This window comes from Pogona vitticeps, chromosome 2 (genome assembly GCF_051106095.1).
Source record: "Pogona vitticeps strain Pit_001003342236 chromosome 2, PviZW2.1, whole genome shotgun sequence".
NCBI classification, from domain to species: Eukaryota; Metazoa; Chordata; class Lepidosauria; order Squamata; family Agamidae; genus Pogona; species Pogona vitticeps.
The window spans coordinates 160,794,358-160,818,808 of NC_135784.1; the positions used below are offsets into that span (position 1 = coordinate 160,794,358).

The window sequence follows — 24,451 nt, forward strand, 5'->3', positions numbered from 1 at the left end:
GAATAAAGTTTATTTAAAACAACACACAGGGAAAATAAAATGATCAGGTGAATAAGATATAGTAACGTGGCTTAGTCTCATTCATACATGCATACAGTTTGGTTCACACAGAACACTTAACTTGAAGCACAGACCCTGAACCTATCAGTTCTGGCTAATCATACAGACACCTGAACCTATCAGGTTGGTACTCTGACACACAGTAGTACCCTGTCTGACACACAGACTCCCACACCAGCTTCTTCTTCCCAGCTGCTGCTTCTTCTGCTCAGCTTCTCCACACAGGCTTCACCTATATATACAGTACAGCCCCTCCTCCTGATGTCCCGCCTTCCACTCCCCATAGGATGGAACTTTCCCTCCAAACCCATGACAGACAGGTAACATCAGTGCTGTATGTAACAGGCTGCCCTTCCTACAGCCTTTTGGAAGGCCAGACCAGGTATATACTTGATTTATGTTTAGAAGTAATGCTCTTTTAAGTGATGAAAGGCACCTCGTTTTCGTAACAAGTCCTTTTCCTCACTTCTTAATTGTTCATTCAACAATGTTTTGATTTGTGTTTGATCCTCAGAAAGACAACCTGGGCTAAAACTGCAACTCTGATTGTCCAAGACATGTCTCTGGGGAAATGACGCTACAAGATGGCAAAACGAGCTGAGAATTAGACTCTAATCCATGACAATTCACATTGAAATAAATCAATCTTAAAGGTGCCACAATATGTCTGAAATAGATGTCCTACTAGACTACTTCTTTCTTTGAAAATAGGAGGAAATAAACTGTCCCATAAACATTTAGATTTACAAACTACATATCCCTACACAGACTTATTATGTGTGGATATTCACCTAATTTCTCCATTATAATCAGGGTGGATGGAAATCAACTTTAAAAAAAAATGATTTAAATCACAATTTATTTATTTTTTGGTTGTTGTGGGTTTTTCGGGCTCTTTGGCCGTGTTCTGAAAGTTGTTCTTCCTAATGTTTCGCCAGTCTGTGGCTGGCATCTTCAGAGGACAGAGCCCTGTCCTCTGAAGATGCCAGCCACAGACTGGCGAAACGTCAGGAAGAACAACCTTCAGAACACAGCCAAAGAGCCCGAAAAACCCACAACAACCATTAGATCCCGGCCGTGAAAGCCTTCGCGAATATATTTATTTCGAAATTATTTTTATTTAAATTGTGAAAAATTCAGATTTTTAAAAAATTTAAATTATGACGTAAATCAATTTGATTTAAATCAAATCCACCCTGCTGATAATACTAATAGAGAAAGTCCCCACTTCTGACAGACAATTGAGGGAGAGGTACATGAAAGACTGCCAAAATCAGCTTCCATTACACAGGGATGAATTACCCAGTGATTCTGCCTCCCCTTGTTGCTTGTAATTGTGCATAGACTCTTGTTTTATCTTCATTTTTATGTTATAAATAAATTCAGATTAAAGGAAAGAACGAGCTGTGCTTTGCTTTGACAATGCTTTATGTGACATTTAACAATTTATGCAGCTGTTCCATCCCTGCTGTTTAAAGGTTACATTTGCTAGCTTTGTGTTTCCCTGTGACACAAAGGGAATAGACAATTAGGAGTCAAATCGTGTAAAAGGGTCCAAGGAGGCTAAATTCAGTTTGCCTGTTGTGCGCCTCTTGGAGTTGATTCTACTAAGTGTCAAGCCATGCTAGAGAAACAAAATGCTCTGGAATATCCATCATTATGATAGATCATACTAAACTTGTAGTTGCCCACCTTAAGTATTAGAAAGAGTGTTAGTTGTCTCCAAATCGACTGCCTACAAACACATTGTGTGCAGTTATTAAATATATTTTATGTCATGAAATACAAAAGCATTGCATTGCATTGCGTATTATGTATTCCATCTTTCTATGAAGAGATGCCTCAGCAAACGACATACTGTATTTTTCCTGAGTATCTTTAATGGGACACTCCACACAAACCCTTAGGTTCATTATTTTAAAATCAGTAAAAACATGTAAACTAGAAAATCCAAGCACTAGTTCCGATACCTGACAGGAATCATGGTATCAGATGAGAAAGAGTAAGAGAGTTTTACGTCAACTGAATTTTGTGAGAAACAAGGGTGACAACATGTCGTCTTTTATGCAGAACAGTCCTTAATTTGGAAGGCTGTCAAAAGTGTTAAACGTGGCCTCTATTTGAAGGAATATTTCATCAAATGTGATTTTAAAATTAAAAACCGCAAGAAGGGAGATGCAGGACCTTATAGGTGCCCATCCACAATGAGCTCCTGAACAGTCACACACGATGAGGTTACCATTTTCCCAGCGCTAGCGAAGCGCACAGTAATTCTGATTAAATAATAAAAATCATGTATCATTGTACATCTCTACAAATAAATTAGCACATGCAATTTTGCACACATCAATGTCCTTCTTTTTAATAATGTGTTATGTGGCCACCCTAGGAATTAACTTGAATGATGTCTCCCAGCTGCACCACGGAGACAACAAATAACACAAGGGACAAAATTTACTTCCATGCCACTAGCCAAAGCATTAGCTGTGAGTCACCAACAATCAAGATTTGGAACCAATATCACCGGGAATATGTGAGTCCATGCACTTCTACCATGCTACCTGTGGGGGGATTCTGTGCTCCAGGCGGCAGTAAGCTATCTCTGACGGTTAGTGGACGGAGAGGAGGAAGAGAAGCACAAGTTTGAATCTAGGGTTTGTTCCCCGATCACAGGCTCATATTGCATCTACTGCTCTGATCACCTCTTGCAACAAAACCAGAAAGTCTGGTTTCAGGTTAAAGACTAGCCCATCTAATTGACAAGGTGCGTGAGCAAGTCTTGGTCAGATTCCTGTTTACATATACAACTGTATAAATAATGCACTCTGACCCCTTGTCAATTAGCAGCAATTAGCTGTGTCAACGTACACAAACTTTACCAGAACACCAGTAGGATTCTGGCCAGTACTTACTAAAATATATTGAAGGTGCTTTGAAATTAAAACGACAAGTCAAACATTCCAAAAGCAGTAAAAGGACGCTGTTAAAACACCCAAGAGGCCAAGTTAGATGAATGCCCACTAAAACAAAATCATATTCACTGAATGAACAAAAGGAGGCAATGAAATAGCTGAATACATGTGCCTTAGGCAAGCTTTTCTGAAAGTTAAGTACTGCAACTGACAAACATTTAGGTGCGATTTTGCACAGGTATGTCACCCAATCTTTATTTTAGGTAGAGACACCTGCTACAGGTTATCTATTTATTTTATTTGATCTAGCGACATACCTGGTTTGAACAAAAAACAAACAAACAAACAAAAAAAGGCCAGCCCAATGAAAGTGACCACTGGAGATTCTGTGAGAGTGAGGTAACTTTCACCACTTCAGAGAATCATAGAACTGTAAAACTAGACAAGGGACTCCGTAGACCAGTGAGTCCAACCCCTTGCCGAGGCAGAAAAGGCACATCTAAAGCATCCCTGGAAGATGGCCATCCAACCAATGCTTAAAAATCTCCAGTGAAGGGGGAGTTCTCCATCCTCTTGGGCAGCTGATTTCACTGCTGAATGGCTCTCACTGTAAGGAAGTTTTTGCTGATGTTTAGTCAAAATCTCCTTTCTTGTAACCCGAATCCATTATTTCTACTCCCGCCCTCTTGAAGTGCAACTGTGCCCCACAGCCTGCTTCATCTTCACACTATATTGCTTCCCCAATCTTTTCTTTGCCAGTCTCAACATGCCACCACAGGATTTTGAAACTGGGTGCAAGTGAAAGATAGACTGCAATTATTATTTGAAGCCTGTTTTCATGTTTCCTCCACTTTACCTCCTTCAGTATAAAAATTCCGTGCACTATCTTTGGACTGGTTACTGTGTGCGTTAACTAAAGTTTTAAAGGAGAGAGTGACTATTTTTTACATAGGCTATGTTGTGATACAACAGCAAAACTCATACTCCCAGCCCTCTAACTGGATCTGGACCACTCAGCATAGCAAAAGATAATTGGGCATTTTTGTTATTTTCCACACAAACAAAACAAAATAAATAAAAATTTAGATTCTCTGCCACTTTCAACACATTTTTGATACTACTATTGGTATTACTTGAAAGAGCAGAAAATTCGATTAAGTTGGCTAATTGCACTCATACTGCCCACACTTGTGTGTACATGTGCGCATATGTGCATGCATTCCTTCATTATTCCCTTTAAAATACTAATTAATTCCATATACAGTAGTTATTCTGAATAAAATGTAGTTTTACAAAAGACAACCATGCTCATTGACCATGAAGTCTATATTTCATTGTAACACGCAATTAGTAACTTCTTCAGATTTTATGCCCAATTGAACCTGAGGTAAAAGGAAGAGGACAGAGATTTCAACAGCAGGGTCAAAATAAATTTCAAGAAGATTTGAGCAGGAAGGGGGTATTATAATGATATAGCAAAAAACATAGATGAGTTTGTCCATCTGCCTCTTTTTACTTCTATTAGCTTAGTGCTTTTGAAACTCAGTTTTTAACCCACCTTAAATTTGGACCTCAACTTGGATGACAGTTTTCAGCCTCATTGCCCAGGAAGATACACATACTTGTATATGCAGAAGGATATATATATCTTTGGAGGCAATGAGGCTGAAAACTGTCATCCTAGATGAGTTCAAAATTTATGTCATATATGCAGTACATGGAGGGGGAAAGTCCTGTTTTGCATAAATAGAAACAGTGAGCTAAATCTGAAGTACGAATAGAAAGTACTACACAAATAAGGCAGGATAAGATAGCCAGATATTTACACTTCTAATGAGTTATAGTGCCTATACAAAACACAATAGCTGGCTTCAGATCGTAGAAATATTTCTGAGAGTCTGTGCTTCAAAAAGGTCAAAGCTATAAAAGCAACATTTAACCTAAATACTAATCTAATTTAAATAAGTGGATCAGTTACATCTTGAGACAGATCCCCTAGACTCCCCCATTGTTTGTTTATTTGTCTTTAAATTATAAGGACTGGACACACAATTTTATGGTGGATACTGCTGATTTCCTAGATTAAAGATCCAAGTTGGTTAGATCTTGAAATCAGTTCCCGTATGTAAGACTGAAGGCGAGAGTAAGATTCCTCTCACGGGAGTGATGTCTCTCCCGCCCTCTGCCGATAAGGAATTCCAAACGCTACCCATTCCCTCCCCCAGGAAGATAAAACCACCTGGAACAGACCCAGGGATCATAGAAGAGAAGATGAAGGAAATGAGGGTTAAAGAAGCCGGGACTGTTTGGGCGGGAATAGAACGGAAGCCCTGGATGGAGGTGGAGGTAGAGGTGGGGCTGGTGGATATAAGAAGGAGGGATGGGGATCTGCCTCGTGGTTGGGAGTGGATCTGGTTAGAAGATCCATGGACTGGGAAGGTTGAAAAGTTAAGGGTCCCAAAGGAGGAGGCAGATGCCAGAAGGAGGAATGAGAGTAACCCCAAACCCTCTTATTGGGGAGAGCGAGAGATGAAAGAGTAGAGGAGGAAGCTGAGGGAAGAGAAGGAGAAGGTTGAGAGAGAGAGAGAGGAGAGAAAGATTGGAATGGAGGGTGATGGAGCTGCAGAGGAGGGGACCATCAGAAGACTCTGGCCGGAGAACACCCCTTCACGAGACCAGGTCTGGACAGATGACCGGGATGAGGACACAGTCCTGCTTCTGGAAGGGGAGACAGGACAATTATTGAACACAGACTTTACACTGGACTGGCCAGGTCCTTGGAACGTTCAGGGGTGTAATCCCTTTAAAGTGGAAGAATGGAAGCCCCCATCTAACCAGTTGTTGGAGGGAGGAATTCGTTGGACTACTTTTGTTGATACAGGTTACTTGTTAAACAATCCAATAAATGTTACCCCGATTTCCAAACCGAGAAAGTCTGCTGATTTATTGGAAGAAAAGCAGGAGCCCAACACTGAACCCTCACACCGCAGAGTCTTGTTTGCTTGTTTTCAAAAGTTTAATGAATGGTATGAGCTACAAACACAAGATTTTGGGGGGGGGGAGGTGGAGATGAGTAACTGTTTTATTTGTGGGTGAAGTGTTTTGCCCTATATAAGCTACAGACGTGGCTGGCAGACTTGGGTCCCCAGGTGTTCTTGGATTAAAATTCCCAGAAGCCTTCACCACTAGCTGCGTTGGCCAAGATTTCTGGGACTTATAGTTCAAGAACATCTGGGAACCCAAAGTTGGGAATGGGAACCACAGTGCTACAGAAAAAGCAGTGGATAATAATATTATGCGCCATATCTTCCCCCTGTCTTAATCCATGAGGCCAGGTACATTCAGAATAATGCCTATTCCCAGATCATCCATCCAGGATAGCAGAAGGCATCAGGTTCAGCCGAACTCTAGTAAAGGACATCCTCTCCTCCCATTTCTGCAATTCTTTTAGATAAGAAGGTCGTGCCCTAGTTGACCAGAGGAAATGGGACCTATTTAGAAATTGGACCTATTATTGCCTTGTCTGTATGTGATATGCGAGATAATATTTGACTCAATTGTTGTTGTTTGCAACTCCCACCCCCAGTTCTCTATGTGCTGTTCTGAAAATCCCAGTTATAGACTAAAGGTGTGATCAAAGAATGATATGGCTTGTGCTTTGGACCACCTATGCTTAGCATAGTTCAAGTTATTGCCCAGCAACTATGCAGTGTACATACAGGAAAATGGGAACCAGCCTGATGTTGCTCCATGTTCTGTTTAGACTTTTTTAATTCAGTGGGAGGGCTACTTTTTTTTGGGAGGGGAGGAGCTGAGATGGAATATGGGGATTGGATTGCATGTGTGCAGAAAAATCCCTTTAAAAGGAGATCATACCTGGCAAATCAACCCTTTCCAGCATGATCAAACACAATACAGCTTTCCTGTCTCACCACACCCTAAAAAAGAGATAAACCTCTTCCAGGACTGATTAAAAAGGCCACGCATCCCTTAATATGACAGACATGACTGCTGCACAGTCACTTGTGACCACTGATGAGATCAAGTCAAGTACAGCTTAAAACTTAAATAAATGAACTAATGGCATCTCAAAATCCATTTGCCCCTCGAACCCCAATCTGCACCCCCTGATAAGCTTTTACTAGTCTTGAGCATTTTTTGTACTCTTCTGTTTGGCTGGTACAACCTGAATGAATACAAAGGTAGAGACAGAGAGAATGAAAGGAAGAATTTGGCGGTAGGAAACAAGAGGGAGGGCCCTGTTGGTGACAGTAAGACTCTGTTTTTTAACACCAGAGTAAAGCTATGTATATTTGGTAGTACTGTAAAGAAATGTTATTTTAAATACAGTGGACCCTTGACTTACAGACGGCTTGACTTACAGACTTTTTGAGTTACAGACTTCTCTGGCTGCAAAATTTAGGTTTGACTTGCAGACTGAGATTTGACTTACAGACCAGAAAAAAACCAAAATGGAACAAAAACGGCCTGTTACGGGATTAATCGGTTTTCAATGCACTGTAGGTCAATGGAGACTTGACTTTTTGACTTGAGAACCGCCTTCCAATACGGATTAAGTTCTCAAGTCAAGACCCCACTGTATCAGTTTCAGAAAGGCTATGAGTAATTCTTAGAATGAAGGTTTCCTCCCTCCATAGATATAATTGCCTGCAGCCAATAATGCATTTCTTGTACCTTTTAATGCAATCTGAAGATAGATTAAAAAATACATAACATTTGAACACTAGCTGATTAGCTCTGATGGAAATAAGTTATTCGGAGATGTTAATTAACTTTCTTTTCATTCATATCTGAAAATAGTCTTTAACACAGCAAATAGTTCAGTGCCAGCTTTACCTAAGAATTTGAGAAGTCAAAGCCCTGATTATCTGATTTTCTCAGTATTAGTTCTGTGATGTGTCAGATACAAATTAATGACAAAATTGATATCTAGCTGTCAGGGAATCCTCCGTATGCTTTAAATATATAATAATCTATCACTCACTGAAGTTGAGAATGCAGTTAAGAGTAAAAGTTTGCATGCACATTTAATAGATCTTGCCTTAACTCTCACTAGGATGTCTCACAAAAGTTTAATCTGTCTCTCAGTCAACCTGTAAACATCTGTTAACTTACACCACTATAGGTAACTCATGCGGTGGGAGCAAAGTAGTGTCGGCAGGAAATAACCCAGAAGCTCTTCTCCAAGGAGTTGAAATCTAGAGGGTCTACAGATTTGTGTTTATGAGCCATAACCCCCTTCATTCTGCCTATGGAATTTTTGGAAAAAATCTAAGAGCTGCGGTCCAACAAAATGAAAGAGCAAACCTCTATGAAGGAACCCACCTTTGCTGCTGAAGCTTCTACTCATTCAAGGCAGCTCCCGAAGCCCCGGCAACTTGCGCATCCCACTACAAACAGAGTTCTCAACATTCTGTTTCCACTGTTAGTGGAGACCAGGAGGAAGAGGAATAAGCATGGGACAAGAGCTGAACTTCCTATTCTGGCCACCTCCAGATCTCTCAACATCTTTAATGACTCTTCTTCTCTCATCCATCAGTCTAAGTAACTTTGTCCATGGAAGCTTATTACCGGTACTATATATCTGCCTGGAGCCAAGGTTGGAAACCAATGAAGTAAAAGGCTTCTGTTAAGGTATGCCAAGTCCTCAGGCAGATGCTGTATGCCACATGTCACTACGGTAACACAAAAGCCACGATTTAAGCTGTCCAAAATGAGATATTTTAGCTGGCAGGACCAGCTAAAAGTTTCTGGACATTTTCCTCTATGATTCTCAGACTACTCACTCGTGAAAACGTCCACTGAAATCCATAAGAAAATTTGACAGTTAAATCAGCTGAAATACAAAATCTCACAACTCAGAACATTTATTAGCTAAGGTGCTGGTATTGGTTCCAGGGCAGTCCATATGGCTGGCATTGTCTGGTTAAAAATGGGTGTCCAGAGGTGTTGGCTTGCCAAATGAGTGGAGAGGGTGAAAGGCACTGGCATTCCCTTTTCAGATTTTTAAAAATGAATGGATATATTGACATAATTAAGCCATTCACATGAGAAGTTGACAGATGGTGCTCAGAGATGAATAACTTTTGTGTTGCAGAACCAGGGCAGATAAAAATCAATGATCAATTTATTTTAATTATTTAAAAAATCTGATTGTTAACAATTTAAATTAATTAAATTAATTAAATAAATTTAAATCAAACCCACCTAGATAGAGCATCACCCTACCACAGTTTTGTAATGGATGTCTTCCTAATAGTATAACATTTATTTTCTTTCAAGTAATTTTCGAAGTTCCTCATTTCATCTGGATGTGCCTCTCATTCCCAGCCTTGATGTCAAAATATAACCAAAATATGACTCTCTCTTTTTTAAATGTTAAAAGAACTGGATATTAAATAGTTTAAATAGAGGGTTACATTATTAAACAAGAATATAAAGTATTGTTTACAGACTTTTTCAGCATAGGAAAGCAACACAATACTCAAAGCGTCTTCAGAGTATAATTTCAAGGTGTCTTTGTGCTGTTGTGTACCACTCTATCTTCTCTTCACAATCACTTAATTAGGTATTCATATACTATGAAACAAATAAACAATTCAACCACAGCTGCCACCTTAAAGAGATCTTTTTGATTTAATTAGCAAATTAGCAGGAATGGCTGAACAGTAGTACCTTGATCATCAGACATCTAATGACAGCCTGATTTTTAAAACCCTTCTTTAGGTTCTTGCAGTTACTATGCAATATAAACAGCAATTCTGTCCTACGATAAAACAAAATGGAAATGATTGATCATTCAGGATAAATATAAAAGCATGTCTTGCAAGAGCATTGTAAGACATCGTAAGATGAATGAGATAGAGAACTTAAATATGTACATAAAGTCTCAGAAGTCTTTCATTAAGGTCTTCGTGTCATATAGTTTGAACACCATGTCATAGGCATGTTATTTATCATTGTAAAATAATATATTCCACACTCTATTTTTTTCAAAATTACCAGAAAACAAACAAACAAACAAAAAGCTTTGCAAAAAAATGGGGAGAAAAAGCTCCCCCCCATTTGTTCTCCCCCCCCCCCAGGCCTTCCCATTCCTAGGTAGAACCATAGATGTAAGTTTGGGACCTACAATTTCTCAGGCAAAGAAATATCCTTGAGGACCCCACTCTGACATAGCTGTAGCAAAATGACTTTCCAATGAGTTTAAAACAAAGGTACTGATATTATTGTGAGGGTTGCTGCAATCTGCCAACTTTAAAAGGGGAATCTGATCATTGGCACAGATGTCCTGCTGTCATCACCTTCATCTAAACACACTTGCTTCAAAAAGGTAAAGATGGATTTAAACTGTTCTAACTCCCCCTCTCCCCGATGCAGGATATTTGTTTGCCACATTCATATCCCACATTTTCCTCATTGTGAGAAATTTGGACAAGGCAGTAAGTCACCATTCTAAATACAGTGGTGCCTCGCTTAGCGAGTGCACCGTACAACGACAAATCCGTATAGCGATCCCCTTTTTCGGGATCGCTATACGGAGCGCCCAATCGCCGCACCTCGCTTTGCGACGATTGGGCGTCCCGCGGCCATTTTGGAGCCGCCGATCAGCTGATCGTCGGCTCCAAAATGCGCGGGGGAGGACCCGAAATGGCCCCGCGCTGTGTTTTCGCGCCCTCGGCAAGCGAGGGGAGGGCGCAAAAACGCGGCGCGGGGCCATTTCGGGTCCGTTTTGAAGCCGCAAAACAGCTGTTTTGCGGCTTCAAAACAGCCGCGGACGACCCGAAATGGCCCCGCGCGGCGTTTTCGCGCCCTCCCCTCACTTGCCAAGGGCGCGAAAACGCCACGCGGGGCCATTTCGGTCCGTTTTGAAGCCGCAAAACAGCTGTCCCAGGAGCCAGGAAACTTCTCTAAGTGGGAAGTTTAGGGCCGATTTGGAACGCATTAAATGAAGTTTAATGCGTTCCAATGGCTTTTTACTTCCCGCTTAGCGAAGATTTCATATAGCGAAGGTTAATCCGGAACGGATTAACCTCGCTATACGGGGCACCACTGTATATATAAATATATACTGTATAATGCTGACTTACTGCCTTGTCCAAATTTCTCTCTCTCTCTCTCTCTCTCTCTCTGTGTGTGTGTGTGTGTGTGGGGTGTTTATATATAGAATGGAGGTGACCGAATAAATTTTGTCACCCTCTTTCTGGAATTCAGGAGCTTACTGATTTCAGGTGCTCTCAACCAGGAAGCCATGAAAGACTCAGAAACTCAAAAATGAGTACGTGTTTGGCCATTCTTTACATGGTGGGTGTGTCTGAAAACGTCAAAAGGATTTTTGGTAAACACCACATACCCGTGCACTTCAAACCCACAAACACACTAAGGCAGAGACTCGTCCACCAAAAAAAAAAAAAAAAAAAAAAAAAAAAAAAAAAAAAAAAAAGATACCAAAACACAAGAGGAGCAATATAGTATATGCAGTCCAATTTAAAGAGGAGTGTTCGGAGCTCTACACAGGAGAAACCAAACAGCCACTAAACAGGAGAATGGCCCAGCACAGGAGGGGCAATGGCTCAGGACCACAATCAGCAGTTTCCCTTCATTTGAAGGACAAGGGACAGTCATTTAATGACCAAGATAGGTGGTTTGAGAGAGGAGTCAGGGAGTTAATACATGTCCATATAGAAAATCCCTCACTCAGCACAGGTGGAGACCTTAGATACAATCTGTCTCCCATTTATCATGCTTCCCTTTCATCCCTCCCCAGAAAGATCAGGACCGCACAAACCAGAAAGACCACTGTTAACAACTGTTAATGACCCATGACAATGGGTGGAGAAGGACCGCAGAAGTAAGATTATCCCTCACTCCCTGTCCTTTGTCCTTCTAAGGAGCCTATATTCAGACTAAGGGGAAGTAAAACCAACATGGAGGATATATCAGGGACCTCCTCCCTACTCTCCTCAGACTGAAGAAGCTACTTGGATTAGTAGTGGAACGTTTCAACCTAACAAGAAAGAAGTCTAGTTGCCATGACTCAAGTTCTAGATATTCATGTCAGTTTGTTTATCAGCCAAACGTGTATTTGGTGATTCGAAGTCCTGCCTCTTCTGGTGGGCACCCACTCAGAGGCAGCACCCGGAGCGACAGAGCACAGAAGCCAGACTGCTGACTCAGAGTGGGCGCCCACTGGAGGAGGCAGGACTTTTTGTGCCCAACACATGCTCAGACGATAAATGAACTGGCGCAAACTACTTAACCGGGGGTTCATGCCTATCTCTAATCCTAACACATCACTATGCCATTCTGCCCTCCCTGAACAACTGCGGCAGACACTCTCCTTCCATCATCATTCTTCCCATAGCTTGTATCATCCACTGCTTTGTGATTGTTCAATGCTATTAACAATTAGAAAGGAGACCAAACCAAGATGGTATAGAAGCGTGATAAATTAGAGGTTTCAGCCAATAATAGAACATATGTTCTCCCAGCATATATCATTATTTCTTCGTAGTCAGCTCTTGCTCAGTTCACATCCCATGGCAGTACATCATATTATCAAAGCCTGCCATCAGCTCCAGCCTGTTTTACAAATGATTGATTTGCTTGTCCATAACTAACTGACCAGAGAATTAGCCTTTGAAAAATATAATTAACAACGTAGTGCAGGATTTTTTGACACAGAGTTCATAGTTTCAGGCCCAGGTTGTATTAGTGCTTCATACTCAGATCCATAGTGGTTTTGTTATGATGAGTCTCAAATAAGATAACAACAAAATCAGTTCCTGAATCGAAAATTCAGGCAAAATTAGACTTGCTCCATTGGATGTTAGAGAGGAAAATATTAACAGGAAACATATATGCCTGTTTAGCACCACCCAAGAAGTAGAAAGATTCCTAAACAGCAACATGTAAATGTTTGCGAGTGACTTAGACTCACTATTATCATAATATTTCAGTACGTACATTGTTGGCATGTTTGTGCTTTTTAGGAAATAGAGAGAGTGCTAAACAGTGTGAATAACATCCTGTTAGGTTTGGCCTTCAGCAAGTGTCCTTCCTCACAAGTGCTTGCTTTTCTCTCTCGACCTCTCTCCATATTCCTCCTTTCTGCCAGTCAACATGAGAGGGATACAGTAGAAAAAACAATTGCTAATTTTTGTGAAACTTTTTCAACATGTTTATTGCTTTCTTAAGGTAACTTAAAGTTTGTTTGTTCGTTTAGTCATTTAGTCGTGTCCGACTCTTCGTGACCCCATGGACCAGAGCACGCCAGGCCCTCCTGTCTTCCACTGCCTCCCGGAGTTGTGTCAAATTCATGTTGGTTGCTTCGCAGACACTGTCCAACCATCTCATCCTCTGTCGTCCCCTTCTCCTCTTGCCTTCACACTTTCCCAACATTAAGGGCTTTTCCAGGGAGTCCTCTCTTCTCATGAGATGGCCAAAGTATTGGAGCCTCAGCTTCAGGATCTGTTCTTCCAGCGAGCACTCAGGGTTGATTTCCTTTAGAATTGATAGATTTGTTCTCCTTGCAGTCCAGGGGACTCTCAAGAGACTCCTCCAGCACCACAATTCAAAGGCATCAATTCTTCAGCGGTCAGTTTTCTTTATGATCCAGTTCTCACTTCCATACATCGCTACAGGAAAAACCATAGCTTTGACTATTCGGACTTTTGTTGGCAAGGTGATATCTCTGCTTTTAAAGACGCTGTCAAGGTTTGTCATCGCTTTCCTCCCAAGAAGCAGCCGTCTTTTAATTTCGTGGCTGCTGTCTCCATCTGCAGTGATTATGGAGCCCAAGAAAGTAAAATCTGTCACTGCCTCCATATCTTCCCCTTCTATTTCCCATGAGGTAATGGGACCAGTGGCCATGATCTTAGTTTTTTTGATGTTGAGTTTCAGACCGTTTTTTGCACTCTCCTCTTTCACCCTCATTACAAGGTTCTTTATTTCCTCCTCACTTTCTGCCATCAGAGTGGTATCATCTGCATATCAGAGGTTGTTGATATTTCTTCCAGCAATCTTAATTCCGGCTTGGGATTCCTCCAGTCCAGCCTTCCGCATGATGTATTCTGCACATAAATTAAATAAGCCGGGGGACAATATACAGCCTTGTCGTACTCCTTTCCCAATTTTGAAACAATCATTTGTTCCATATCCAGTTCTAACTGTTGCTTCCTGTCCCACATATAGGTTTCTCAGTACGTAGATAGATAAGGTGGTCAGGCACTCCCATTTCTTTAAGGACTTGCCATAGTTTGCTGTGGTCAACACAGTCAAAGGCTTTTGCATAATCAATGAAGCAGAAGTAGATGTTTTTCTGGAACTCTCTGGTTTTCTCCATAATCCAGCGCATGTTAGCAATTTGGTCTCGAGTTCCTCTGCCCCTTCGGAATCCCGCTTGTACTTCTGGGAGTTCTCGGTCCACATATTGCTGAAGCCTACCTTGTAGGATTTTGAGCATAACCTTGCTAGCGTGTGAAATGAGTGCAATTGTGCAGTAGTTGGAGCATTCTTTGGCACTTCCTTTCTTTGGGATTGGGATGTAAACTGATCTTTTCCAGTCCTCTGGCCACTGTTGAGTTTTCCAAACTTGCTGACATATTGAATGTAGCACCTTAACAGCATCATCTTTTAAGACTTGAAATAGTTCAACTGGAATGCCATCACCTCCACTGGCCTTGTTGTTAGCCAGGCTTTCTAAGGCCCACTTGACTTCACTCTCCAGGATGTCTGGCTCAAGGTCAGCAACTACATTGTCTGGGTTGTCCGGGATATCCAAATCTTTCTGATATCATTCCTCTGTGTATTCTTGCCACCTCTTCTTGATGTCTTCTGATTCTGTTAGGTCCCTTCCATTTTTGTCCTTTATCATGTCCATCCTTGCACAAAAGGTTCCTCTGATATCTCCAATTTTCCTGAACAGATCTCTGGTTTTTCCTTTTCTGTTATTTTCCTCTATTTCTTTGCATTGTTCATTTAAGAAGGCTCTCTTGTCTCTCCTTGCTATTCTTTGGAAGTCTGCATTCAATTTTCTGTAACTTTCCCTATTTCCCCTGCATTTTGTTTCTCTTCTCTTCTCTGCTATTTGTAAGACTTCCTTGGACAGCCACTTTGCTTTCTTGCATTTCCTTTTCTTTGGGATGGTTTTTGTTGCTTCCTCCTGTACAATGTTACGAGCCTCTATCCAAAGTTCTTCAGGCACTCTGTCCACCAAATCGAGTTCCTCAAATCTGTTCTTCACTTCCACTGTGTATTCATAAGGGATTTGATTTAGATTATACCTGAGGAGCCCAGTGGTTTTTCCTACTCTCGTCAGTTTAAGCTTGAATTTTGCTATGAGAAGCTGACGATCAGAGCCACAATCAGCTCCAGGTCTTGTTTTTGCTGACTGTACAGAGCTTCTCCATCTTTGGCTGCAGAGAATATAATCAATCTAATTTCGATATTGCCCATCTGGTGATTTCCATGTGTAGAGTCGCCTATTGTATTGTTGGAAAAGAGTGTTTGTGATGACTAGCTTGTTCTCTTGGCAAAACTCTATTAGCCTTTGCCCTGCTTCGTTTTGAACTCCAAGGCCAAACTTCCCTGTTGTTCCTTTTATCTCTTGACTCCCTACTTTAGCATTCCAGTCCTCTAGAATGAGAAGAACGTCTTTCTTTGGTGCCAGTTCTAGAAGGTGTTGTAAATCTTCATAGAATTGTTCAATTTCAGTCTCCTCAGCAATGGAGGTTGGTGCACAAACGTGGATTATTGTGATGTTGAAAGGTCTGCCGTGGATTCGTATTGACATCATTCTATCATTTTTGAGATTGTATCCCATTACAGCTTTACCCACTCTTTTGTTGACAATGAGGGCTACTCCATTCTTTCTACGGGATTCTTGCCCACAATAGTAGACATAATAATCATCTGAGTTGAATTCACCCATTCCTGTCCATTTTAGTTCACTGATGCCCAGGATGTCAATGTTTATTCTTGCCATCTCCTGTTTGACCACCTCCAGCTTCCCAAGGTTCATAGATCTTACATTCCAGGTTCCTATGAAATATTTTCTTTGCAGCATCGGACTTTCCTTTCACTTCCAGGCACGTCCACAGCTGAGTGTCCTTTCGGCTTTGGCCCAACCACTTCATTAGCTCTGGAGCTACTTGTACTTGTCCTCCGCTCTTCCTCAGTAGCATGTTGGACGCCTTCCAACCTCATGGTCGCATCTTCCAGCGTCATATCTTTTAGCCTTTTGTTTCTGATCATGGGGTTTTCTTGGCAAAGATACTGGAGTGGAATTGCCGGTTCCTACTCCAGGTGGATTGCGTTTAGTCGGAACTCTCCACTATGACCTGTCCGTCTTGGGTGCCCTTTCACGGCATAGCCCATAGCTTCTCTGAGTTGCTCAAGCCCCTTCGCCACGACAAGGCAGCAATCCATCCACTTAAAGTTACCTCAGGTTTAATGTCTTGATTTGGGTTGTGGCCTGGCTACTAGATGGGTGAGGTAAAAATTGAATTTAACAAACAAACAACGTTCAAATAAGTCTAAATAAGAATAATAAACATTAAATACATGCCTTTCAGTTTTTTTAATGTTAAATTGCTATTGGCATTTCATTGCATCAGTAGGGTATATGCAGCAATTGTTTTCCAGTTTCAGAAGAAGGCTTTGATTTCACTATTATGAACACAGTATTAATTTTACATAATACATACATCTGAATGCCACAAAGTCTTTTTTTTAAAATAAAGCGTATATTTCAATACTTTGCCAGTATTTCTTATCCTCATTGAAATATGAGATTGTTCACTGAAGGGAAATATAATAAGCACATAAATTTAAGCTGCACTGGTACTAAAATTAAGTCACATCTCTGAACATCATTTCTCAAGGGGAGAGGTTCTTATAATTTTGCTTCTTTGCTATAGTCTTGTTTCTGGAGCCCACCGCACGCCTAAACTTTAGTCAGTTTTTTAAAAACTAATTTAAAGTTAATCAAAGGTTTCTGACTAGGATGCCTCTGACATGGAGTAAACCCTCCAAGGACAAATCCAAGAACAACCTAATACACCCTCTCTAGAGGAATGGAAAAGCACAGGATGGAGCAAAAAGGCATAAATCACACTCCACTGAGCCTTGCATTGTCTGCCCAGTGTTTGGGGACCCAAAAGGACCTACGTTAACTCAGGTACTTTAATCTCCATCTGGACAAATTTTGTGTCAATCCTGCTATCGAAACTGCATGCTGTAATGATGCATAGCTCAAAACGGTATTTAATTTTGAGTCTGAAGCAAGAATACAAAAATGTTTGCCTCCTGTACTTTTATAGTCATTATTTTGTTAAAAGTGCAATTTCATAAGCCACAAGAAACAGGAATAGTATCAACCCACTTATTTTAGTCCTGAGAACATTAACACCGGCCACCTAGTACTGATAGCTTGAACAATCTTTAACTGTTTCTATTTCTAACTTTCTCCAAGGCCACAAAGCCATCGCTATTCCCCCACAAGAGCAGAAAGAGTGTCAGAGGCAGCAGGGCTGAGTCATGAACTTACTGGATACTGCAAGGAACTCGAAACTCACCACGTTCGGTTTGGTTTGAATGCACACGTTCTGCTCAGTTTCCCTTCTTCCAAAAGCTCGCCACAACTGCAGGGCATTAGCTGGCCCATTCCCTCCCCATTATTGCCTCCTCCATCCAGAAAGTCTGTATAGGAGACATTTCTGTTCAGCATACAGTGGACCCTCTACTTAAGGAATTAATCCGTATTGGAATGGTGGCTGCAAGTCGAAAAGTCTGTAAGTCGAATCTCCATTGACCTACAATGCACTGAAAACCAATTAATCCCATAACCAGCGGTTTTTATTCTATTTTTGTTCCATTTTGGGTTTTTTCTGGTCTGTAAGTCGATTCTCCGGCTGTAAGTCGAATCTAAATTTTGCAGCCAGAGAAGTCTGTAACTCAAAAAGTCTGTAAGTCGAGCCGTCTGTAAGTTGAGGGTCCACTGTATAGTTAACACCATCGTAGGAAGCAAGGATGCAACGAGAAGGACCTAACCGAGCCCTTCTAAGTGCGGTGGGCTTATGGTGGGCTTATCCGTGTCAGGAATGACAGAGTAAGGCTATAAAAATGCCAATTTTTTTTCCTAAGGGAAGGGTGCACTTGAGATAATAAGAGCATAGTTGTTTTTTTCTCATAGCTCCTCAGCTTTGCACACCCATGGCAATTGCTCTCCTTGTGTCGCCTCTGCTATGGTTCTGAAAACAGCCAGATTTTGAAATGATCAGTGCCTCAAATTAACAAGTTCTGCCTGCAGGAGTGGACGTCTCAGGCAGTTCTTCTGTTTATGTCAAGTGTGAAACTGACCTTGAAAAAGCACTGATTGCTATTTTGATAACATTTAAACAGTTGCAATAGGCTTCCTTCTGGAAATAGGATTTTTTTTTCCTGGGGAAAAATGCACTTCTGGGTTTGCTCATACTACTCCCCCCCCACTCCAAATATCATACATGATAAAAAATACATTAATTACCCATTATACTGAATAAATTACTATTATAGGAATGGAATCTGTCTTCATTTACAATGTTTAATGCACACACGACAGTAACATAAAACAGTAATATTAACTGCAGGGGTAATTGGCAAGTCTCTAAGAAAAAACATTGAAGTGCCCGAGACCAGTGACTGGTTATGAGAAAATAAACCAATGGGAGATTGGTACATATTCTATGCACTTATTTGTATGGCTAAGACTTTCTCCCCATAATACAGAAGCAACTATCATGTGACCAGGTTAAATGAACCCTAAGTGCTTAGTTGAAACAAAAAGCCTATGGATGGAATCCAATTGAATGGATCTTTCCTACAGAATGGGCCACAGCACCAAACGGCATATGCCACTTTGTCCATGCACCTGGATCCAGAGTGGCTTCAGGCTTGAGGCCCCACCCCTGGTCAAAGGACTTCTTTAAACATCCTTGCCTCACTTAATCCCCCAGGCAACGGCAGTAGAGAAGCACAGGAGCATTTTACAGGAGGCACCGAGGACTTCAATGTGGTTGCAAGGAGGAAGATGCCATTTGAGTCTGCTTACTATCCCCAATGGCACTGGCCAAAGATTAAGTCAATGGCTCTTTTTCTCTGCAGATGCTCAGGTACTCCCCCCCCCGCCACCCATGGGAACCAACAAGGAAAAGGGTGCTTACAAGAGACCACCTAACCCAGATAAACTGCCTGTACTGGTCTGGGCTAGCCTTTCAAAGATCATTTTCTTCCCACTCAGCTCTGAAAGGCATCCCTAGTGGCTTCAGCCAGAGCTTAAGCTCCTAACACAACCTTGTTGTAGAAGAATGCTGTACTGGAGGGACAGGGAAGGGATTTGACAGAGCTATCAGAGTCCCTTTCCATGCTAGCCTTAACACGGGCTAATCCTTCCCATTGCAGGCCACTTCACTGAGCTGGATAGACCCTTCAAGGCTGCTTTCCCTGCAGACATTTTAATCCTTCCCTAGTATTACCAATGTAGCTTTGTTTCCAGCTGAGGCATCCCTGGAGGTATTGGGAAAGGGGTACCAAGGAGGAGCCAAAGATCTACTGACAGCTGGCTTGGAGCTATTTCCTGTGCTGAGTGACAAGTGTGCAAGATGTAAAAGACCTAGAGTAGCTCCATGCATGGCCAAGTGGTGGCAGCAGGAACCCAGGCGTGGCAGTGCAGTCTCCTGATACCATGCCTGGGCTTGAATCTTTTAAATATCGACCCTTAGCTATGATTGACAGCTATGTGAGAAAGATTATTCGTCATCTAGTCGTTTAGTCTTGTCCGACTATTTTGACCCCATGGACCAGAACACGCCAGGCCCTCCTATCTTCCACTGCTTCCTGGAGTTGGGTCAAATTCATCTTGGTTGCTTCGATGACAATGTCCAACCATCTCATCCTCTGTCGTCCCCTTTTCCTCTTGCCTTCACTCTTTCCCAACATTAGGGTCTTTTCCAAGGAGTCTTCTCTTCTCATGACATGGCCAAAGTACCAGAGCCTCAGCTTCAGGATCTGTCCTTCCAGTGAGCACTCAGGGTTGATTTCCTTTAGAATTGATAGATTTGTTCTCCTTGCAGTCCAGGGGACTCTCAAGAGCCTCCTCCAGCACCACAATTCAAAGGCATCAATTCTTTGGCGGTCAGCCTTCTTTATGGTCCAGCTCTCACTTCCATACATCACTACAGGAAAAACCATAGCTTTGACTATTCCGACTTTTGTTGGCAAGGTGATGCCTCTGCTTTTTAAGATGCTGTGTTTGTCATCGCTTTACTCCCAAGAAGCAGGCGTCTTTTAATTTGATGGCTGCTGTCTCCATCTGCAGTGATCATGGAGCCCAAGAAAGTAAACTCTGTCACTGCCTCCATATCTTCCCCGTCAATTTCCCAGGAGGTGATAGGACCAGTGGCCATGATCTTAGTTTTTTTGATGTTGAGTTTCAGGCCGTTTTTTGCGCTCTCCTCTTTCACCCTCATTACAAGGTTCTTTAATTCCTCCTCACTTTCTGCCATCAGAGTGGTATCATCTGCACATGGGAGGCTGTTGATATTTCTTCCAGCAATCTTAATTCCGGCTTGGGATTCCTCCAGTCCAGCCTTTCGCATGATGTATTCTGCATATAAGTTAAATAAGCAGGGAGACAATATACAGCCTTGTCGTACTCCTTTCCCAATTTTGAACAAATCATTTGTTCCATATCCAGTTCTAACTGTTGCTTCCTGTCCCACATATACTGTAGGTTTCTCAGGAGAGAGACAAGGTGGTCAGGCACTCCCATTTCTTTAAGGACTTGCCATAGTTTGCTGTGGTCGACACAGTCAAAGGCTTTTGCATAGTCAATGAAGCAGAAGTAGATATTTTTCTGGAACTCTTTGGCTTTCTCCATAATCCAGTGCATGTTAGCAATTTGGTCTCTAGTTCCTCTGCCCCTTCAGAATCCAGCTTGTACTTCTGGGAGTTCTCGGTCCACATACTGCTGAAGCCTGCCTTGGAGGATTTTGAGCATAACCTTGCTAGCGTGTGAAATGAGTGCAATTGTACGGTAGTTGGAGCATTCTTTGGCACTGCCCTTCTTTAGGATTGGGATGTAGACTGATCTTTTCCAGTCCTCTGGCCACTGTTGAGTTTTCCAAACTTGCTGGCATATTGAATGTAGCACCTTAACAGCATCATCTTTTAAGATTTTAAATAGTTCAACTGGAATGCCATCACCTCCACTGGCCTTGTTGTTAGCCAGGCTTTCTAAGGCCCACTTGACTTCACTCTCCAGGATGTCTGGCTCAAGGTCAGCAACTACATTGTCTGGGTTGTCCGGGATAGCCAAATCTTTCTGATATAATTCCTCTGTGTATTCTTGCCCCCTCTTCTTAATGTCTTCTGCTTCTGTTAGGTCCCTCCTATTTTTGTCCTTTATCATGTTCATCTTTGCACAAAATGTTCCTCTAATATCTCCAATTTTCCTGAACAGATCTCTGTTTTTTCCTTTTCTGTTATTTTCCTCTATTTCTTTGCATTGTTCATTTAAGAAGGCCCTCTTGTCTCTCCTTGCTATTCTTTGGAAGTCTGCATTCAATTTTCTGTAACCTTCCCTATCTCGATTGCATTTTGTTTCCCTTCTCCTCGCTGCTATTTGTAAGGCCTCGTTGGACAGCCACTTTGCTTTCTTGCATTTCCTTTTCTTTGGGATGGTTTTTGTTGATGCCTCCTGTACAATGTTACGAGCCTCTATCCAAAGTTCTTCAGGCACTCTGTCCACCAAATCTAGTTCCTTAAATCTGTTCTTTACTTGCACTGTGTATTCATAAGGGATTTGGTTTAGATTATACCTGAGGAGCCCAGTGGTTTTTCCTACTCTCTTCAGTTTAAGCTTGAATTTTGCTATGAGAAGCTGATGATCAGAGCCGCAGTCAGCTCCAGGTCTTGTTTTTGCTGACTGTATAGAGCTTCTCCATCTTTGGCTGCAGAGAATATAATCAATCTGATTTCGATATTGCCCATCTGGTGATTTCCATGTACAGTGGGGTCTGTACTTAAGAACGTCCCTACTTAAGAACAATCCAACTTAAGAACAGCTCCATTTGCTAAATTTTGCTTCTACTTGAGAACAGAAATCCAAGATAAGAACAGGAAAAAAAACCTTTCCTGCTCTTTTTTTAACCTTAGGTCATCTTAGGTTAAAAAAAATTCTCCCCCTAGTGGTAGAGTACGTATTAACCAGCTTTGCATTAGTTCCTATGGGAACTAATGCTTCAATGTACGGACGCACCTCTACATAACAAAAAAACCAGCCAGAACGGATTAATTGGTTTTCAGTTCATTCCTATGGGAAATTTTGCTTCAACTTAAGAATGTTTCAACTTAAGAACACCATTCCAAAACGGATTAAGTTCTTAAGTAGAGGTTCCACTGTAGTTTCTATGGACAGAAAAGATCAGATACGGATTAAATGGTTTTCAATGCATTCCTATGGGAAATGCAGATTCAACATAAGAACTTTTCAACTTGAGAACCACCTTCCAATACGATTTAAGTTCTTAAGTAGAGACCCCACTGTATAGAGTCGCCTCTTGTGTTGTTGGAAAAGAGTGTTTGTGATGACCAGCTTGTTCTCTTGACAAAACTCTATTAGCCTTTGCCCTGCTTCATTCTGAAGTCCAAGGTCAAACTTCCCTGTTGTTCCTTTTATCTCTTGGCTCCCTACTTTAGCATTCCAGTCCCCTAGAATGAGAAGAACATCTTTCTTTGGTGTCAGTTCTAGCAGATGTTGTAAATCTTCATAAAATTGTTCAATTTCAGTCTCCTCAGCAAAGTGGTTGGTGCATAAACTTGGATTATTGTGATGTTGAAAGGTCTGCCTTGGATTCGTATTGACATCATTCTATCATTTTTGAGATTATATCCCATTACAGCTTTTCTCGCTCTTTTGTTGACTATGAGGGCTACTCCATTCCTTCTACGGGATTCTTGCCCACAATAATAGATATGATAATCATCTGAGTTGAATTCACCCATTCCTGTCCATTTTAGTTCACTGATGCCCAGGATGTCGATGTTTATTCTTGCCATGTCCTGTTTGACCACCTCCAGCTTCCCAAGGTTCATAGATCTTACATTCCAGGTTCCTATGAAATATTTTCTTTGCAGCATCGGACTTTCCTTTCACTTCCAGGCACGTCCACAGCTGAGTGTCCTTTCGGCTTTGGCCCAACCACTTCATTAGCTCTGGAGCTACTTGTACTTGTCCTCCGCTCTTCCTCAGTAGCATGTTGGACGCCTTCCAACCTCATGGTCGCATCTTCCAGCGTCATATCTTTTAGCCTTTTGTTTCTGATCATGGGGTTTTCTTGGCAAAGATACTGGAGTGGAATTGCCGGTTCCTACTCCAGGTGGATTGCGTTTAGTCGGAACTCTCCACTATGACCTGTCCGTCTTGGGTGCCCTTTCACGGCATAGCCCATAGCTTCTCTGAGTTGCTCAAGCCCCTTCGCCACGACAAGGCAGCAATCCATCCACTTAAAGTTACCTCAGGTTTAATGTCTTGATTTGGGTTGTGGCCTGGCTACTAGATGGGTGAGGTAAAAATTGAATTTAACAAACAAACAACGTTCAAATAAGTCCTTTCGGCTTTGGCCCAACCACTTCATTAGCTCTGGAGCTACTTGTATTTATCCTCCGCTCTTCCTCAGTAGCATGTTGGACGCCTTTCGACCTGAGGGGCCCATCTTCCAGCATCATATCTTTTATCCTTTTGTTTCTGATCATGGGACGTTCTTGGCAAAGATACTGGAGTGGCATTGCCATTTCCTACTCCAGGTGGATTGCGTTTAGTCGGAACTCTCCACTATGACCTGTCCGCTTTGGGTGTCCCTGCACAGCATAGCCCATAGCTTCTCTGAGTTACTCAAGCCCCTTCGCCATGACAAGGCAGCAATCCATGAAGGAGGAGAAAGATTATTATTTGGGCACTTTTAAACCGCAGATCTCAGTGTTACAGGATTTATTATTATGAAATATGGCTAGACAGCCCAATGAGTTGAATATTTGGCTGAAGAGCCAGATGCCAGAAGACCAACTGCCTCCCAGCAGACAGTGGTGTCGAACTGTGGCCCTCCAGATGTTCTTGGACTTCAACTCCCAGAAGCCTTCACCACCACCTCTGCTGGCCAGGATTTCTTGGAGTTGAAGGCCAAGAACATCTGGAGGGCCACAGTTCGACACCACTGCTTCTAGCCTGTGTGGTCTTGGCCAAGATGCACAGTTCTAAGGGTGTCACCAGAAAGAGGGAACTGGTAAACCACTTCTGAGTACTCGCTACCTAGGAAACCCTAGCAAGGTTTGTCATAAGTCAAAATCGAGTTGACAATGTATAATAATTTATTATGCACCAGCAAGCAGAAATCATAGAATCATAGAATAATGGCATAGGG

General features: G+C 41.8%; 1 protein-coding gene across 3 annotated transcripts in view; it reads right to left on the minus strand.

Annotated features, from left to right (window-relative positions):
* The window catches only part of PITPNC1 (phosphatidylinositol transfer protein cytoplasmic 1), a 188,933-nt gene that overhangs the window by 109,270 nt on the left and 55,212 nt on the right, over positions 1 to 24,451 (minus strand). The window lies entirely within an intron of this gene.